Source organism: Camelus dromedarius, chromosome 7 (assembly GCF_036321535.1).
Source record: "Camelus dromedarius isolate mCamDro1 chromosome 7, mCamDro1.pat, whole genome shotgun sequence".
Classification (NCBI taxonomy): domain Eukaryota; kingdom Metazoa; phylum Chordata; class Mammalia; order Artiodactyla; family Camelidae; genus Camelus; species Camelus dromedarius.
Window position 1 is genome coordinate 54,837,435 of NC_087442.1, and position 13,299 is coordinate 54,850,733.

General features: G+C 35.2%; 1 protein-coding gene across 1 annotated transcript in view; it reads left to right on the forward strand.

Annotated features, from left to right (window-relative positions):
- Positions 1-13,299, forward strand: part of VWDE (von Willebrand factor D and EGF domains) — a 92,331-nt gene that overhangs the window by 78,771 nt on the left and 261 nt on the right. The gene's annotated exons all lie outside the window — the stretch shown is intronic.

A 13,299-nucleotide genomic window follows, 5' to 3' on the forward strand; every position in this document is an offset into this window, starting at 1 on the left:
ACAGTGGCAGTTCCTTCCTAGTAAAGATTTGATTGGCAGTTAGTGGGGTTAAATGTTTTCTCTACTGTGTACAAATCCATTGTTTCATCTGAGGGGGAAAGAAAAAAAGGTTGGCAAAATCACAATATGGGTAGAAGAGAAGCTAGGTTTTATCCACAAGTAGCCTGAAAAACAGAGAGTCTTAGTAAAGAATTTCTCAGTCCAGTTATTATAGGAACATCACTGGGATCAAAGTCAGGAATTTACAATTTACAGAAGCCATTTCACCCATGTCCTAATATCCAAACATAGGGGAAAGGAAACATCTTTAGGAGAGCCCTAGAAACTGATGGAAGGCTAATGTCCAGACTCCTGTGACGGCAGGAAGGACTGTATGTCAACAAGAAGAAAAGAATAATGAAGACTTTCTAATAGCCCAGGCACCATGACACAGTATGGCCATCCTCCAGGTTTTGTCCTAACAGCCAGAGTGTCTTCTTTCCTCTCCAGATTTATCTCTTTCCTCCATTGCCCCAGGCTGACCTATCTGCCATTAAACTACTGAAAAACCACTGACCAATTTTTATCAGCCCTTTTAGTGTGGGCTCAAGTTTTACTTCCTTAGTAGTAATTTCCTGGCTTCTCCAGGCAGCTTGAGTATTTACATTCCCAGAGACTTGTGCATATTTTAACTGTCTCTGTTGTCATGCTCTATTGTTAGTTCCTAGCACCAATCATCCTGCCTTGTGTGTAGAAGGTGATCAGAAAATGTCAGGTGGATTCATGAAGAAATCAACAAAGCAGCACTATTTACAATAGCCAAAACATGGAAACAGCCTAAATGTCCATCAACAGGTGACTGGATAAAGAAGATGTGGTATATTTAAACAGAGCATTTTAGTTCTACTGAAACTATATATTTACACAAGAGTTGAAAAGTTAACACTTGGTTAAGAAGCACTTGGTTATTACGGTAAATTGATGCTTATCTTTAAGGGTATCATGTTCTTTTTTTAGAAAACACAATGAAACTCATAAAAACTAGTTGTTACTTTTACAGGAAAAAGTATAAGTGATGACAATATTAACTTTTACTGACTGAAATGCTATTATAAATTTTAAAGAGGCAGTTCTCAGCTACCCAGTGCAAATTGTTGGGCGATCAGTTTTCACCATGCTGAAACTTAACAAGGCTGTAGAATTTTTGTCGCTAAGAGGCTCTGAGGCCAAATTACAAGTCACTTTACAAGACTTGTGTTCTCACTGTGACTTAGAAATATCTCTTAGAGGGGACATAAACTCATAAACTCTAACAATTTTTAGATAAAGTGTCAACTAGGAATCAGAAGAAACTGAACTTTGTTTCTGAGTGGACAACTACAAAGGGAAGCTACAAAAATTTTCATGTGTACAGAGTTGAGTCCATATTTGGAGAGAAAATGATTATTTTATATCTTCATAATGGATGATATAGAGTTAAGAGTGTTATCCTAGCCATATTTATTGACATGTGATCTTTTCTTTCACATTATTCTGGCTTGTGTATATCATCATCACAATTTTATGTTTTAGTGTTGTTATCCACTGGTATTTCTTTTACAGTTTTTTCATTGCCAAGATGGAAATAAATGGCACGCAGTGGATTTACAGAGGTGAAGTTCTCTTTAAGTACTTTAGAGTTTTGCCACTATGCACTGATTTGAGATTGGATGACTTAAGTCTATTTTCTTCTTTCTTTACCTTAATGGAAATTAATACCAACCAGCCAATCCCACAGTCCTTATAATCTGTTACCCTATATCTCTCAAGTGCTAGTAATATTATATAAGCTCATGGATCACTTTCCAACTGCATGTCATCCCAATTCATCACAGGTAAAGGTCTTAGTAATGCTACAGCACCCCATGCACTATCATAACCTATTTGTCACCAGCAATGGGACACTGCTGGCATTTAATTTCACTTCTCCTCATCCCAAGTAGACCCTAAAACAAAGATTTGAGTACAGGTAGTTTACTGGAAGATGATCCCAGGTAGTTCCTGTAGAATAGTGGAAAAATGAGACCAAGAAGGAAAGAAAGTTGGCTAAGAAATTAACTATCGTGGTCAACTGAAGCCTGGTCTGATACAGTGGACTCACAGTTCAAACTTATTCACTGAAAATCTGAGGGGGGAGTGATATTTATCTAGAAATTCCACCTAGTCATTGTTTGAAGAATTTTACAGGGGACTGGAAGACAAGCTTTAGTTACATTGCCTTTCAGTCTGCATGGGCAAAGTAGAGCAGCCAGAAAAATTCCCCTGGCAAAGAAATGCACATGCTGATGATTAGAATTAGGGCTTATATATCATGTTAGTTCTAGGAGCAAGATTGAGGGACAGCCAGTAAGAGAACTTCTTGACTTACATAACCCCAAAATGTCAAGAGCAGGTGCGTAGAAGGCTGATGACAGCCACTATGATGGAAGAATCATTGATCCATTACCCAGTTTCTAGACCTAAGCCATTTCTCATTCTCAATTGAAAGGGATGTTCAGTGCCATTAAGGAAGGACTCTAACATCACAGCAGATAGAGTAGGTATTCTCCTAGTCTGCGCCAGAGGGATGCAAGCCACATCTCTGTATAACTGCATGTGGAAGGAAGTGGAAAGCTGAGACCCTAAAGGACTGTTGGATACATGGTCAAGCTGTAACTGATAGTAAAGACCTATTCTACGGCATATGAGGTACAGCAAAGAGCATATGACTGTTGACCCCCACTGGTACTACTATATACCTTATCATCCAAAAGCTGCCAGGCTAATAGAATTTTGTAATGGCCTCTTAAATGCCTAGCTGAGGCTTCAGCCCTTGGACGATACCCTGAGTGGTTGGAGGTTGGGCTGCTGTTCTTCAAGATTCGGTATATACTTTAAACCAAAAGCCATTAGTGATATTTTGTCAAAAGCTAGACTACATGGGGCTGGGTCCAAGGCATGCGAATAGGGGTAGACTCATCACCACTCCTACTCACTCATTTGGGGAATGTTTGCTTTACTCTCCTGCAGCGTTAGGCTCTACTGGGTTTGAGGTACTGGTTTGGGAAGGGTATTAGAGGGGATGCTTCTATCATGGGACACAGCAAGGGTTTGCCACTAAGCCTACAACTGTGGTTGCCACCTGGACATTTTAGATTCCTGATACCAAAAGACAAACAGGCAAAAAGAAAGTTACTATACTGGACAGGGTAATGGGACCTGATTATCATAAAGAAGTAAGGTTTCTGCTAGTCACAGAGGCAGGGAAGAGTATGTCTGAAATTTAGATGGTTCTGTTGGCTGTCTCTTCCTGCTGCATCATCTCCAGCAGTAACTCTGACTGGACAATAAACCACATACAATCAGTTATCACACTGGTAAAAAAAAAAAAAAAAAAAAAAAAACCTCAACATTGTGGTGCCAGATTGACATAAAAATTTTTAAGACACTGAGAAAAAAGAAGTTTTTAAATTAAATTGAAATTTAAAGAAATTCAACTGTCATCCTTATTACTTTTCAGTATCATCATTATGGAATATGATTTTTTTAATTAGAAAATGGATTATGGATAATGTACAATTAAAATGAGATAAAGCTGTATGTACAAAATCCGCTTTTCTTTGATACCAGAACTTGTTTGAAAAGCTACAGTGTAATATGTCTTTAATTGAAAACTGAGGAATTTAAGCTATTTGTTAGAGAACATCTATTTCTAATTTCAAAGGTTATTAAAATCAATTGAGGAATTCTGTTTCACTACATCCTTTCATTCCCCTTCAAAGCACTCATACTGAACCCCACAGGGCTTGGACAATCACAGCAAGTTGGTTATTATGCAAAATGTTTTAAAGCCTGTTGGCTTGTTAGGTAGCCATTAAGAAGATTGATTTTTTTTTCCTAAAGTAATTCTCACATTTCTGATTAAAACTTTCCATGAGTGTATTTAAAAAGTTGTGGGACATGTTGGAGATGTATAATAAAGTAAATTAAGCCCACGCTGAAGCCCCATTTAAACCACTTTTATATTTTATTTTAATACAGTTAACTAATTTGCTCCTGTGTGAAGGAGTAATTTTATCTACATCTTCATTTATGTTTTGCTTCCACTGCAATGCTGACTACCTTCTGCATGTTTCTGCAGATACCCTGTCCATTTTTCCAGGCCCAGGGTTCTGAACCCAGGGTTAGGAACCCAGGATACATCAATGATACCCTTACACACAGGTTTTGTCTTCAGCCAGTGAGACAAAACCAGAAGACTAGAGAGTGTGGGGAAAGTAGTGTGAAGATATCATGCTTTCATATTCCCCAAGTGCCATCACCTCTAGTTGTTCATGGTCTGCTGACAAGTCACTTTCTCTATAAAGCTTCCTTCTCCAGGATCTGATCATTGCCACCCCCCGGCCTCTTTCAGCCGAGGGCTGGTAAAAGCACTCTGTTGCTAGTTGCACAGGCGTAATGCATCACAATTTCGATGCTTTTTCTAAACCATGCTCTCACCACTGTAAAGAGTCATTTTAACTATACTCTCCTTCATGGAAAAACTTGAACCCACATGTGTTTCTCATCAGGACCCTGACTGATGTAATTAATATCTCTCCCTTACAACAAAAAGCTAGAAATAAATAAAAGCCAATAATTGTTTTAGAATTAATAACATAACTACTACACTTAATTTCCTTAGACACACACCCCTGCACTTACAGATTCAAGATGGAGGACTGAAGCTCCTCCTTTACAAACTTAACACCTTTCTTCCTACTTCCTCACATCACTTTTATGATCAGTTTACCCTGAACTCCTCTCTTGTGTTTCTCTCTTCCCATCCTCTGATTCCTCCAAGTGAATCAAGGATCTATACATACTGTATTTTCCCTTTACATCAGCTGTATCTCAAACTAATGCCTAGAATAAAATCTCTCTCAGTTTGTAAAAATCTTAAGCAGTCTTCAAGGTAAAAGTGCCATTATACGCCAATGACATGTTACTATATATAGAAAACCCTAAAAGGTCCACACAAAAACTACTAGAGCTGATCGAAGAATTCAGCAAGGTAGAAGGTTACAAAATTAACGTTCAAAAATCAGTTGCATTTCTTTACACTAACGATGAATCAACAGAAAAAGAAAGTAAAGAAACAATCCCCTTTAAAATAGCACCCAAAGTAATAAAATACCTAGGAATAAATCTAACCAATGAGGTGAAAAAATTATACACAGAAAACTATAAACCATTGATGAAGGAAATTAAAGAAGACTTTAAAAAATGAAAAGATATCCCATGCTCTTGGATTGGAAGAATCAATGTTGTTAAAATGGTCACACTGCCCAAGGCAATCTACAGATTTAATGCAATCCCTATCAAATTACCCAGGACATATTTCACAGAACTAGAACAAATCATAATAAAATTTATATGGAACCACGAAAGACCTAGCATTGCCAAAGCGTTACTGAAGAAAAAGAAAGAGGCTGGAGGAATAACTCTCCCAGACTTCAGACAATACTACAGAGCTACAGTAGTCAAGACAGCATGGTATTGGTACAAAAACAGATATATAGACCAATGGAACAGAATAGAGAGCCCAGAAATAAACTCACAAACTTTTGGTCAACTCATCTTTGACAAAGGAGGCAAGAATACACAATGGAACAAAGACAGTCTCTTCAGCAAATGGTGTTGGGAAAACTGGACAGCAGCATGTAAAGCAATGAAGCTAGAATACTCCCTTACACCATACTCAAAAATCAACTCAAAATGGATCAACGACTTAAACATAAGATAAGATACAAAAAACCTCCTAGAAGAAAATATAGGCAAAACATTATCTGACATACATCTCAAAAATGGTCTCCTAGAACAGTCTACTCAAGCAATAGAAATTAAAGCAAGAATAAACAAATGGGACCTAATGAAACTTACAAGCTTCTGCACAGCAAAGGAAACCATAAGTAAAACAAAAAGACAACCTACGGAATGGGAAAAAATTTTTGCAAATGAAACCAACAAAGGCTTGATTTCCAGAATATATAAGCAGCTCATATGACTTAATAAGAAACAACCAAACAACCCAATCCAAAAATGGGCAAAAGACCTAAATAAGCATTCTCCAAGGAAGACATACAAATAATCAACAGGCACGTGAAAAATACTCAATATCACTAATTATCAGAGAAATGCAAATCAAAACTACAATGAGGTATCACCTCACACCAGTCAGAATGGCCGTCATTCAAAAGTCCACAAATGACAAATGCTGGAGAGGCTGTGGAGAAAAGAGAACCCTCCTACATTGCTGATGGGAATGCAGTTTGGTGCAGCCACTGTGGAAAACAGTGTGGAGATTCCTCAAAAGACTAGGAATAGACTTACCATATGACCCAGGAATCCCGCTCCTGGGCATATATCCAAAAGGAACCCTACTTCAGAATGACACCTGCACCCCAATATTCATAGCAGCACTATTTACAATAGCCAAGACATGGAGACAGCCTAAATGTCCATCAACAGGTGACTGGATAAAGAAGAGGTGATAAATTTATACAATGGAATACTACTCAGCCATAAAAACCAACAACATAATGCCATTTGCAGCAACATGGATGCTCCTGGAGAATGTCATTCTAAGTGAAGTAAGCCAGAAAGAGAAAGAAAAATACCATATGAGATCGCCCATATGTGGAATCTAAAAAAAAACAAAAACAAACACACAAAGCATAAATACAAAACAGAAATAGACTCATAGACATAGAATACAAACTTGTGGTTGCCAAGGGGGTGGAGGGTGGGAAGGGATAGACAGGATTTCAAAACTGTAGAATAGATAAACAAGATTATACTGTATAGCACAGGGAAACATTCACAAGATCTTACGGTAGCTCATGGAGAAAAAAATGTGACAATGAATATATATATGTTCACGTATAACTGAAAAATTGTGCTCTACACTGGAATTTGACACAACATTGTAAAATGATTATAAATCAGTTAAGAAAGAAAGAAAGAAAGAAAGAAAGAAAGAAAGAAAGAAAGAAAGATCTGCTTTAACCATACTTGTGCTGACAATATCCTCAGTAAAATATATTTTTACAATATAGGTTATATTTTGCCATTTGTTTTTTTCTTCAAAAAATTTTAACTGACATATAAATTTGTATAAAACTCTGAAAATTCATGCTCTTTAATGCCTTATAAAGGCTTTTGTCTTTCTAGTTTAAACATGTTTTGATGTCTAATTAAAGATAAAATAAGCATCTCTCATGTGGTTAATTTTCATTTCATTTTATGACCACAAGAAATAAAATTAAATTTCATAGTCAACAGCCTGATAATTTTTGTGGTTTAGTAATAAAAGCTTAGATATAATGAAAACATGTAGTGATTTACATTCTAAGTAAGAAAATGATCAAAAAAGATTTATAAGGACATAAAATAATTTAAGGACATAATTTTTAACATAAAGTAATTCGTATTTTGTTACTCTGATAAACAGCTAATCAGTTAAGACATTACTTGTTAAACTTTAGGGAGTATTCAAAAGTCCTTAGCAGTAGCTCAAATTTCAAATTCGCTGTATTTCAATAAAATTTTAATTACATAATGAGACAGAATTTGAAAGATAAGCGACACATGCCTCTTGGGTAGAGAAAATATGGATCGGCCTACATAATACAGCTTGAGCTTGTCTCTCCCAGGACACTCCAGCTTGTTACTCTATCTTAAATTCCAAATAAAGAACGATTCGATCACCCAAATATTTGTTCATTATCTACTACGTACCGCACTTTGTTCAAAGATTTGATATTCAACAGAGAACAAAAATGAAGACCCATTCCATTTTCCTGAAATCTTAGTCATTCAGTATCACCTTGATTAGGTTTACCAAACATATTCACACTCCCACTCAATTCACACTTCCTCTCAAATCAGCCCTTTTTATCTTTTCCTCTTTCTGTCCTAAGGGTGGTATTAGTGCCATGAGTCACTACTCTCAGGGGGCAGCACTACTTCTTGTAGATTGCCTATACATTGTTCACACACTTTAAAAAAAAAAGTCATTTTATTAAACACTCCGCAAATTACTATACTATACAGAAATTCTATACTATTATTAACTTAATACTTTTATTTAAAGTGAGTTATTTTACTTATATTTATACAAGAATGAAAAGATACCAGTTCAATATATATTAAGCAGATAGCACTGCCTCTAATAGGCAGTAATTGTAAAGAAATTAATACAAGGAAACAAAACAACTTTATTAATTAATAGATTCCAGTTGGTAATGGCTATGACCTTGATGATTCTGAACGTGTGGAATGCTCTCTCCTTATTTAAAGGAAGAAATTAGAAAATATTTGAGAAGTGTTAAAGACTACAAGAAAAAACTGGAGGTTTTCATGTTTCAAAAGAATCACCAAGTGGCTTGTTTTTTTAATGCCTAATCTTAATACTTAAATTATCATCACTTTGGAGAACAATAATCTCCCCTAAAGTGGGTTATGGCTGTGAGGATTTGTTCTCCTGTGAAATCTTCTTATAATATACAAAATATTCTGAATATATCACTTGTATTGTGAAAGTTACTCTGTATTTTAACCTCATGACCTCATCATAAGAGAGGAAGTCTCCTAAGGTATTAAGACCCTGAGTAGGTGATAATAGAAGAGACCCACTGTGCTCAGGCCTCAAACCTCTGAGAGTTTAATAAAAGGGAAAGGCAAGAGTTCAAAAGTAAGGAGAAAACGGATTTAATTCTCTTCACAACTTTGCCTTTGAGTTAGCTAGAAAGTCAAGATAGAACAAACAGCAATTTCCATTTTCAATTTGTAAAATGATTAATAAATTCCTAAATAATTAATATATTCCCATATTAAACTTCACTTTAGGAAATAACTGAGGTATAACAAATATTACTCTTGTGTGTTATAAATGTATAATCTCATTTGAGAAAAAAATAAGTCCAAGCTGAAATTCTTATTAAGGGGCAAAGTGTCATTGTTGTCCTGGAAATTTTTTTCCCAACTAGAGATACTCCTCATTTATCTCCACCCTACTCTGTATTCTGTAAGACTGAACTTGTACGGATTACATCCACAAGCTCCCTTGTCCTCTGACATCCTATTCAATTGGGTAAGCCCCAGCAGGAGCTTAGAGAAGGGAGGAAAATGAGGTCTTAAAATGTTTTTTGCCCCTGGCTTCCTTCCTCCAGGGTGAAGTGGGTTGGCGAGTCCCTTGACTAAAGATCTCAGCTCCTGACAAGGAATTCCTCTCAAATCAGCCCTTTTTATCTTTTTCCTCTTTCTGTCTTAAGGGTGGTATTAGTGCCATGAGTCACTGCTCTCAAGAGGGCAGCACTACTTCTTGTAGATTGCCTATATATTGTTCACACACTTTAAAAAAAAAAAAAAAAAGGGCATTTTATTAAACACTCCTCATATTACCCACTTTGAATGTACTGCTTTCTTCTTTTTTTCTTTTTTTTTTTTCCCCTACTTTCTGCTAGGTCCCTAACTAGCTCAAATAGTCATTTAGCTTCTCAAGAACTTCAGTGGTTTGGGATCAAGTACTCAGCACACAGAATTAATCTTTCATAAGAAGACCTAGTTTTAAAATGACGTTTTCTTGTAATTGTTTTATATTTCAGAGAAAACAAACACTCCGCACTATCATTAAAAATATGAGTTCTTGTTCTCTATTCCATTATATGCTACAGTTCTTATTTTGGGGGGAAAAAGTTGTAGACTAAAATATAAAATTTCAAAAACAGCTAAAATATTTTATTATCAAATTGAAAATATATATTAAAGTACATTTTTTTTTCTCTTGCAGAAGATTTGTTTTCAAATTTAATGACTGGTTCTGGCTACTATAGTATAGCTAGGAACAGATTTAAACTCTCATTGTGAATATAATAAAAACTGGAAAAAATTCCAAATTTAAAAAACAACAATTTTTAGGCCCTGGAAAGCTACCACAGAGAGCCATCTATGATCCATGCGAGAAGAGAGGAAGATGAGGTGAGCCCTACATTTATTGGCTTTCTCACCTAGGCTTTTTCCAAACTCTCATTACCCAGGAAAATAGAGCCCAACCAGCGAGTGCCACGTCACCGAGAAAACAAAGATCATGTTCAGGGTTACATAGTCAGTTGGAATTTGAGGATCAGAGTACTAAGAGAAGGAGGCCAATAGAGGGAGGCCAAAAATACACAATAAAATTTCCCTCTGGTGTTTGGCCAACTCATAAGCTTTGCGTGTTTATTATGAAGCACTGAGAAATCTAGTAGAGAACAGCTGTTTGGAATACTGAAGGGCTGAGTAGAAATGTTAGAGGCTGCAAAGTACTGTGAAATGGGAGACTGGATTTTGGACCCACCAGAATAGAAAATCCTTTACAAACAGGGCTTTTAGTCAAAAACCCAGAAAGGTCAGTCTTACAAGTAAAGACAAAAAACTAAGAGCCAGAGGATAACCAATGTAGACCAAGGCAACAAAGCCTTGAGCTATTTAAAGTCGGTGCTGGGATTTCACTGCTTACCAGACCAAAATATGATGAAATCTAGAAGAATATAATATAGTCCAGAACTTCCACATAAAATAATTCAGTGCTTAACATAAAATAAAAAATTACTTAACAAGCAAAAAAAAAGATAGTGACTTATATTTAAAATGTAGAATAGTCAATAGACTCAGACCCAGAGATGAGATTAAGGAAATAGAGTTGCAGAGAAAGACTTCAAAACTACTGTGATTAATATATCAAAAATAATAGAGAAAAATGAGGAAATAAGTGGAAAATAAATGATTTTTACAGAAATATAAAATCTATATAAAAAAAGATTTTAATGGACACCTTAGGACAACAGAACAGCGAAATATAGTATCTGTAATTAATAACATTGAATAATTTCAACAGCACACTGATAGAGGAGAAGACAGGATTAGTGATTATGGAGATAAAACAGATAAAACCCAGGAAAAGTGTGGGGATCCTCTCTAAGATTGGGGCCCTAAGAAGTGTCTCCTCCTTACCCTCATTTAGGTCTGCTTCCCACAATTCATCAAAGTGTCATGTAAATGTTCTACTAGTTTGTAGCTGCAGCAGATTCTGCTCCAGGTAAACGGATTTTAACTATGATTCTTTATTATTTGCCTGTCTCTCCAGATTTTGCATGGTGGTTTGCCCTGTAACCTCAATTCTCTGATAAGCCCAAAATAAGTCATTGATTTTCAGGTTTTTCCATCATTTTTCTTGTGAGGATCAAAGTGATGACTCCTAATGTCCTTACATGTCAGAGTTGAAGTCTGCATACATTTGAAAATAAACTTCTTATAATAGAATATTAACATACATTTTTCAGAATTTCTCTCTTAATCCAAAACTAAAATGTAACCTATTAAATAAAGATACATTTTCAGAATATCCCTTTTTCTTTTTCATTTCTTTTTTTTTTTTTTTTTTGGACAGGTTCAGTCTCCTCCAAAAGAAATTCTATGTCTGTACTTAGTTCTTGCACGTGTCTTAACTGCAATTTGGTAGAGATGACAATCTTCTCAATAATGGTACTGGGTTAATTGGATTGTGCATATTTAAATTTAAAAGAACCCGTGTCTGTATTTAATACCACATACAAAATTACCTCAATACTGGTCATAGGCTTAAATGTAAAAGTTAAAACTAAGCCTCTACAAGAATACAAAATAAAATATATCCATGCAGTAGCTGCAAAAAATTGACATTTGTTAAAATTAAGAAACTCTGCTCATTAAAATAAATTATCAAGAGAAGAAAAGTAAGCCAAAACTGAGAGAAGATAATCTCAATACATATGTATCAATAGGCTCATATTCAGAACATACAAAGAATTTCTATTAAATGAGAAAAGAACATTCAACTGTTAATGGGTAAGATTTAAACAATACTTCCTAAAAGAGAATATTAAAATAGTCAATAAATATATTAAAAGTTCCTCAAAATATTAATTATCAGAGGAATGCAAGTTAAAACCACTCCATATTCCACCAGAATAGCTAAAACAAACTTGCTTTCACTTTACTATGCCTTGCTCTCGAATTCTTCCCTGTGCAAGGCAAGAACCTATTCTCCAGCAAAGCCTACACAATCAATTTTTTGTTCTGCTGAACAGACAAAATGAAAACATTATGTTCAAAATACTAAACATATTTTCCTTTAAAATTTAATTGCTAATGTATTTTTCATAATAATATTTAGCTTCCTTTTAAGTTTGTGTTGTAAAAGATTGAATCAGCCTGTTGCCAAGTACATACAGAACTGTCTACTCTAATGTTTCTGTCAAATTTTGAGAAGTGGGAGTGTGACACTAATCAGACATCTAAAGCAAACATATTTTTAGGGTTGAATGGAAGTTTCTGCTGGATATTGTCCCAAAAATAAAATGCTAATTTCGTGGTCCTTTCATTGCCTACTGATGAGTCCTTGAATTAAGAACCAAGGACCGTAAGTACCAGTTAACCCTTATATATGGTTTTCCTTAGGTTTGCAGAATATTTACTTAGTAATAATTGATCAATTCCAGTTAAACCATTAAGCAACAATGTAACAAACCAGGAATCTAGAGATATGGGACAGGGGAAAGTTACACTAGTTTAACAGAAATATAATCTGTACTTAATATTAAGTATCTTTTGGGGCATTTGCATTAATGAACGATCAGCCATTTGGAAGTGGTTACAGCAGAAGGTTCCTTCTATTAGAAATTTGGCGGCAACTTGTTTAATCATTGAGCACTGGCTGAAGTTTTGGGTCTCAACTTCCTTCCACACATAAAATAAAGGGTTATATCTAAAGTTCTTCCATTCTATTGCCTATTAGTAAGTTCCAAAATAATTTTTAATACACTGTATTATGACCTTCTTCACTTACATATGCAGTCTTATTAGAAATTTAATCGTCTTTTCATTTTATGTATAGATTAGTGCTTTGCTAACTACGAGAAAAAGAGAATCATTTTGATACATGTGGCAGTACCACTTTAAGAAAACTTCATAGTATTCATTAAATTTCTCCATTCTCTCCCCCTTTTTATTATGTAGCATGAAAATGTTCTAAATCTTGATCAGGATAGTGACTGACTACACTATGCTCACCACTACACACTATAGTTGATTAGAAAAATACTCATCTGAATCAGTAATTGCCTCTCAATCCTATACCAAAAATTGTACCCAAGAGAGTCATAAGGACCCTATTTCATAATCAGGTCCAGCCTTTCCAGATATAAAAGGTAAAATAAACAAGCCAATAAACTGTTAAATAAA